Consider the following 7,250-nt stretch of genomic DNA (forward strand, 5'->3'; position numbering starts at 1 on the left):
CATCTGCAAAGTCATTCTCTTCCTCTTTCTTCCCTCTCTGCTCCCCTGGGAGATGTCCTCTCTTATCGGGTAATGCCGGGGGAGTATCCTCAAGGCCTCTTAGGCCTGTCTAGGCCTAATGCCAGAAGGAGAATGGGGGGGGGGGGGGGCAGTCTCTGACCTGGCCAGCCTGAGACTTGCCTAGCAGCGGGAGGGGGAAGAAAGAGCCCTGGGGGTTTGGATTTACCCTCAGGTGGGAAGAAGGGAAGGATTGGGAAGCTTTGGGAATTCTGTGAGGGGTTCTGTACGCTTTGGGATACTCTTTGTCACTATGCTTTGTAGTTTGTAGTTTTTTTGTAGCTTCACCAATTGCTTTTCCATTTAAACTTTCTATCACTCTCCAATCCGTTTGTGTGAGTCTCATTCTTTTGTCCCTTTCGGGGCAAGAGACAATCTGTCTGGCCCCAAACCAGCACACCAGGCTAGCTCAGTCTGGAAGTGAATGAAAGCTGTATTTACAAGCAGAATCTACAATCTATGATGAAATGCAATGAATATGTACAAATATACACAATTCACAACATTTACAAATATAGACAATCAATAGAAAAGCACAACCAAGCTCCCTTTGCTTCCCCCCAAAGGGGACCTTTCCCAAGGGGCCTCTCTCCCAGGGGCCTCCCCCCAGACCCCCCTGGCAGAAAGCAGAGTTAGCTAAAGCAGAAAAGTTGTTAACTTAGCTCGCCAAGGTCAGTGTGTTATCTTCATCCAGAAGAGAAGAAGAAACAGCAGCTAGAGAGCCCAGCAAGCTGCCCCGACTGCAGACTGCAGACTCCCCACTTTGTTTTGAGTAGTAGTTCTTAAACATTTCTATCTGTGCAATGGAAGTGTTTAGAACAACCATTATTTTGCTTTCTTACACCCAGTAGTGACTTATTTACACTCTTTCGCTTTCTCTGCTTGAACTTTGAGAAGGACAATTAAAGAGAGAGTTTCAAACCATCACAGTTACATAAACTGAATATTCACAAGTCCATGGGCCCTGATGAGATGCACCCAAGAGTGTTGAGAGAGCAGGCTGATGTCACTCTACCACTCTCCATAATTTTTGCAAAATCCTGGCAGACAGGAGAGGTGCCTGAGGACTGTAAGAAAGCCAATGTCACTCCAGTATTCAAAAAGGGAAAGAGAGAGGCTCCAGGAAACTACAGACCAGTGAGCCTTACCTCCATCCCCAGAAAAATGATGGAGCAGCTCATCTCTAGGCATTTGGAAGAGAAAATGATGATCAGGAGCAGTCAGCATGGATTAACCAAGGGGAAATCATGCCTGACTCATCTAATTACATTCTATGATGCCGTAACCAAATGGGTAGATGCAGGGAGACCAGTGGATGTAGTCTACCTTGACCTTAGTAAGGCTTTTGACACTGTCTCCCATAACATCCTTGTGAGTAAGCACAGGAAGGGTGGGATAGAACAGTCAGTGAGATGGATTAGGAAGTGGTTACAAAGTAGAGTGCAAAGAGTGGTGGTCAGTGGTGCCAAGTCCAGCTGGAGAGACGTAACTAGTGGAGTCCCCCAGAGATCACTGCTGGGTCCAGTCCTGTTCAACATCTTCATCAATGACATTGACGAGGGGACAGAGTGTCTGCTCAGCAGGTTTGCTGATGATACAGAGTCACAGAATCACAGAATTAACCAGGTTGGAAAAGATCTTTGAGATCATCAAGTCCAACCTATCACCCAACATCATCTAATCAACTAAACCATGGCACTAAGTGCCTCATCCAGTCTTATTTTAAACACTTCTAGGGACAGTGACTCTACCACCTCCCTGGGCAGCCCATTCCAATGGCAAATCACTCTTACTGTGAAACATTTCTTCCTAACATCCATCTGAAACCTTCCCTGGCACAGCTTGAGACCCTGTTGTGTCAGTGTGAGCTGAAATTCCCCCCCCCAAACAATAACCAGGCTAGCCCAGTCTGAAAGAGAATGAAAGCTGTATTTACAAGCAGATCTATAATCTATGATGAAATGCAATGAATATGTACAAATATACAAAATTCACAACATTTACAAATATATACAATCAACAGAAAAGCACAACCATGATCCCTTTGCTTCCCCCCAAAGGGGACCTTTCCCTAGGGGCCTCTCTGCCAGGGGCTTCCTCCCCCAGACTCCCCTGGCAGAAAGCAGAGTTAGCTAAAGCAGAAACGTTGTTAACTTAGCTCACCAAGGTCAGTGTGTTATCTTCAGCCAGAAGAGAAGAAGAAACAGCAGCCAGACAGCCCAGCAAGTTGCCCTGACTGCAGACTGCTTTGTTTTGAGTAGTAGTTCTTAAACATTTCTATCTATCCAATGGAAGTGTTTAGAACAATCATTATTTTGCTTTCTTACACCCAATAGTGATGTATTTACACTCTTTCGCTTTCTCTGCTTGAACTTTGAGAAGAAAAATTAAAAAGACAGTTTCAAACCATCACACCTGTTCTCTCGTTCTGTCAGTGGTTGCCTGGGAGAAGAGACCAATTCCCACCTGGCTACAACCTCCCTTCAGGTAGTTGTAGATGGCAATATGGTCTCTCCTGATCCTTCTCTTCTCTAGGCTAACCAACTGCAGCTCCTCTGTGGTGGTTTGAGCTCTGACTGGAGTTTAGGAGCTCAAATGATAACAGATTGAGATTCCTCCCCACTCCGTTTTCCCCAGTAAGGTAGCCAGGGTGGAAAAAAATGGGGTAGGGGAGAGGAGAGGTAAATTCACCAAAGAAACAGTCTGGAATCAGTTTGGAAGTAGAAGAGGTATATTTTTAACAACAACAACAAAATATATATAGCATTAACAGGTAGGGTTCACAAAGATAAGGGATGAGAGTAAATGGGAAAATATACAAAACCAAGCATGGATGGCCTTTTATTCCCCTGGATGTAAGTGGATTCAGTTGGAAGAAGTAGGCCCCGGCCACGTGGTCAGTGCAGGAGGCAGCGGCAGCAGCCAATATTCTTTCGAGCGGACGAGGCAGGAAAGAGAGCAAGCAGCGAGATGTCCGCCCTTTTTATAGGTTTGCTGGACAGGAAGGGGGAGTGGAATAGACCACCTTTGAGCCAGGGGACCCCTTCTTCTGGGGGGGAAGGAACCAAGTCCTACCTGGAGTAAGTTTCTTTTGTCCTCCTGTGGGGCTGGGTTCTTTCAGCCCCATCCAGGATGGGTGTAACCCAGCACATCCTCCAGACCCCTTACCAGCTTTGTTGCCCTTCTCTGGACACATTCAAGCAACTCAACATCTTAAACTGAGGGGCCCAGAACCGGACATAGTACTCAAGGTGTGGCCTAAACATTGCTGAGTACAGGGGCAGAATGAGTTCCCTGATCCTGCTGGCCACACTATTCCTGATACAGGCCAGGATGCCATTTGCCTTCTTGGCCACCTGGGCACACTGCTGGCTCATGTTCAGCCTACTGTCAACCAGTACCCCGAAGTCCCTTTCTGCCTGGCTGCTCTCCAGCTGCCCTTTCCCCAGCCTGTAGAGCTGCATGGGGTTGTTGTGGCCAATGTGTAGAACCTGGCACTTAGATGTGTTAAATCTCATGCCGTTGTGTGGATAGGAGGCCATCTTGACCTTGGGAAAAGTCAGCTTAGAAAACTGAACAACCCCAGGCAAAGATAGCTGTGGAAAACAAAGGAAGTGTGGGTGTGAATTTCCCAGGGGTGAAGGAGACTGGAGAGGTGCATGAAGGGGGAGAAAAAGTACTTGAAGATGGTGTATATAATAATAAAGGGGTGACGGTTCATGGCGGATGTGAGGGCCCCGGCAGCTCTGGGCTCCTGGGGAGCCTACAACATCTGGTGACCCCGAACATGCACCAACCTGCCATTGAATGATACCCCTATGAGGTAGGAGACCTGTGGATGAGAGAGTGGCCGACAGCAGAGCTCAGGCTGGAAGATCTTAAACCCCGAGTCATTCTCCCTGTGGCCAAGTGGCAGCCCTTATGGGGTAAGATGAACATGCATGACAGAGCGGTTGGCAGCAGAACTTGGTTCCAAGGCAAGGACGTTTTCTTGGTGGGTTTTGAATGCCGAGGAGAGCGCAGTGAAGCGCAGAATTTTGGTGAAAGTCGAGAGCAGAAGGAGTCCATATTATGAGGACTTGGGACACTGGGAAGGTGAGCTGTTGTGAACGGGACAATGGGAGCACAGATCTCCACAGAAGACAAGTTAACTCTGACTTGCTTAGTGCTTGAACAGCTAAGGCAGCTTAAAGCAAATCAAACTGCTATTGCCACCGCTGTCTTGGCGGCAATGGTGCCTCAGCAGAAGGCTCAGAAAGATCAATTAAGCTCAGAGCTGCTGCCACATCACCTCCCCCTGGGACGTGCTTCTTACCTTTGGGGGAGGATTTTATAGACTTTAGCGAACTTGTGGGACCCTCTGTGCCCCTGATGGATCCTGCATTTCAACCCCAAGAGCTACCTGGAAAGGGGGCTACTGTGGATTCGGCAACGCTTGATGACTCACTGGTGGAGTGTGTAGCTAGTCAGGGTGCAGAGCCTGTGGGCAGGGGTCTGTTTGCAGGAAGCACCACAGAATGCAGTTGGCGGTGGAACTAGTAGCTGAGGCTGCATGTATACAGGGAAAAGAGGCACAGGACTCACTGGTGGGTGGGTAGCTGGTAAGGATGCATACCCATGTACTCTGTGTACATAGTTGTAGATAGTTCTGTACAAAAACGCATTATGGACTCAGTACATAACTGTACATAGGCTTTTTAGGGGGATAGAGCATGTAATTAGCTGTAATGATGGAGAGATTTTTAATGCGGAATGCGCGAGCATCTTCCCTGGTCTGGGGCTTCCCCTCTCTCTTTGCTGCACTGCATGGCTGGGATGGGAGCTTGGAACACTGTTTTTTTTGAGGGGCTGATGCTCAGGTTTCATGTTGGGGTTTTTTTTGTGGTTTACGAAACAGATTTCTGATTTTAGGACTGGCTGCTGGTGGGGTCGCCGCCGCCATAATGTCAGCCAGGTCCTTCCCTTCCCTTGTTCAGAACAGGTTATGCCTGACACTGTTAAAGATCCCAGGAAAAGTTTTCAAAGTGTTCTACCGTCTACCTGATGGTGGCAATTTGCAGCATGTCCATCTGCAGCTGCATGAGTGTTATGTTTTATGTTTAATTTCAGCAGAAACTTTTTTTGCAACCATTTTGGGTCTTGGCAGGTTTTCCCCCTTCCCCCCCCTTCCCTGTTTTTTCCCTTGTCTCTGGTGGTTTTGCTGAGCCTGATCTTTTTCCCCTCCCCTGCAGGTTTCTCTTGGTTCCTTCCTCTTTCAGACCAGAGAGACAGGGTGTTCTATTGGCTGAACTTAAAACTGAATCAAGGTGAATCTTAAACAGGCAGTTGCAGTCTGCAAAATATATTAATATGGCGTTTTCAGACAAGGTGAATTTTAAACAGGCAGTTACAGTCTGCAAAATATTAATAAAGTGGTTTCAGAGCCTAACGTGAATTTGACAAGGCAGTAAAGTCCCTGACACAGATGTTAAAAGAAACAAAAGGGCAGTGACAGCCCAAAGCACACATGTTGCAGTCACCCTCTCACTGGTTGAAAGGTGATCAGCTGTGAACTATGGGGAATCAATTAACGCATAAAAGAAAAATATTTTCAGTACTCTTAGGGATATTGTTAAAGATCAGGCATAAAGTATGACTCAGGAGCAGAAATCTGCCCTAGGATCTTTTCAGAAAATCTTTAAGCAACATGAGAAGTCTATCGGTACCTCTGCTCTTCAGCAGATGCTTTTTTCAACTACTGAGCACCTTCTCTCTGTCACTAGAAAAACAGGGTGTGATATAGGGATCTAGGATAAGATCAGAGCTAGTTTTGGGACTGAGTTGAGAGGGGGACTAAAATCGGAGAGATCAAAGCAGTGCTGAGGCTGCCTTGGAGAAGCACGTGAGAACTGTGCTAATAGCTTGCACGCATCAACATCCAGAGATTTTGAAAGCGGAACTTTGCAGTTTTTCCAAGCCTTTGATATCTCCATCAGTTGGAGCGGCATTGTGGAGCTGGGGGGGAGGCAATGGCCCCTACCCGGGTGTTACAGTGTGAGAGCTGAAATCCCCCTCCTACACTGACAATAGCCAGGCTAGCTCAGTCCGGAAGCAAATGAAGCTGTATTTACAGGCAAAACTACAATCTATGATGAAATGCAATGAATATGTACAAATATACACTACTCACAACATTTACAAATATGTACAATCAACAGAAAAAACACAACAAAGCCCCTTGGGCCCCCCAAAAGAGAGAGGGGCCATGCTTCTTTTCCTCCCCCCTCCCAGAGTAGGCAAAAGGGAAGAAAGCCAAGAATCAGAGAGAGGTTTGTTAGACTTAGCTTGTCAAGGTCAGCATGCAGATGTATGTTATCTTCAGCCAGGAGAGAGAAGCAGCAGGCAGACAAGACTGAGAGTGACTGCAAGACTGCCCGACTGCCCAACTGTCCCATATCTTGTTTTGAGTACTGGCTCTTAAACATTTCTGTCTCACCAATGGAAGTGTTTAGAATAATCATTATTTGCTTTCTTACACCCAATAGTGATCTATTTACATTCTTTCACTTTTCTGCTTGAACTTTGTGAAGAAAAATTAAAGACATAGTCTTTAAAACCATCTCACCGGGCCATTAAGAAGCTTTAGAGCAGCGGTGCCAGCAACAGCGGGGGGCAAGTATCAGCTTTCCTACACCAAGCTGCAGCAGTTACCAGCCTTGGAGTTTTTTAAAGAAACGTCAAGCTGTTCTTTCTTCTCCAAGAAATGAGTGACAAAGCATGCAATCAGAACCTGCATTCTAAAACTTGAGAAGCTGCACTTCGCTGAAGACAACAGCTTGTAAACAACGAAAAAATAAAAAAGCTTTTTCTACTGCCGTCTGCCATTCCCCTCCTCTGTTATCTCTCCCTCGTTTGCAGCCATTTGCAGTCTGCAAAAGCTGTGTTCTGATTTAAAGTAACAGTGCTAAGTCTTGTTAAGAAAGGTATTTCACCATTCTGTAGATACAAACCTGATATGGATATTGCTTTTAGCATCATTTCTGATTGCAACAGATTTTGGAAATTTGTTATTTTGCTGTTTGCAATCGTTGTGTTTTCACACTAAGCATAATGATTAATAAGTACTTATAAGACAAATGTGGTACTTGAAATAGGGTATGCTAAGTAATAAGAAAGAATGTTAAGCTATAGGTAATAATGATGGCTTATAAGTC

Source organism: Indicator indicator (genome assembly GCF_027791375.1).
Source record: "Indicator indicator isolate 239-I01 chromosome W unlocalized genomic scaffold, UM_Iind_1.1 iindW_random_scaffold_183, whole genome shotgun sequence".
Classification (NCBI taxonomy): domain Eukaryota; kingdom Metazoa; phylum Chordata; class Aves; order Piciformes; family Indicatoridae; genus Indicator; species Indicator indicator.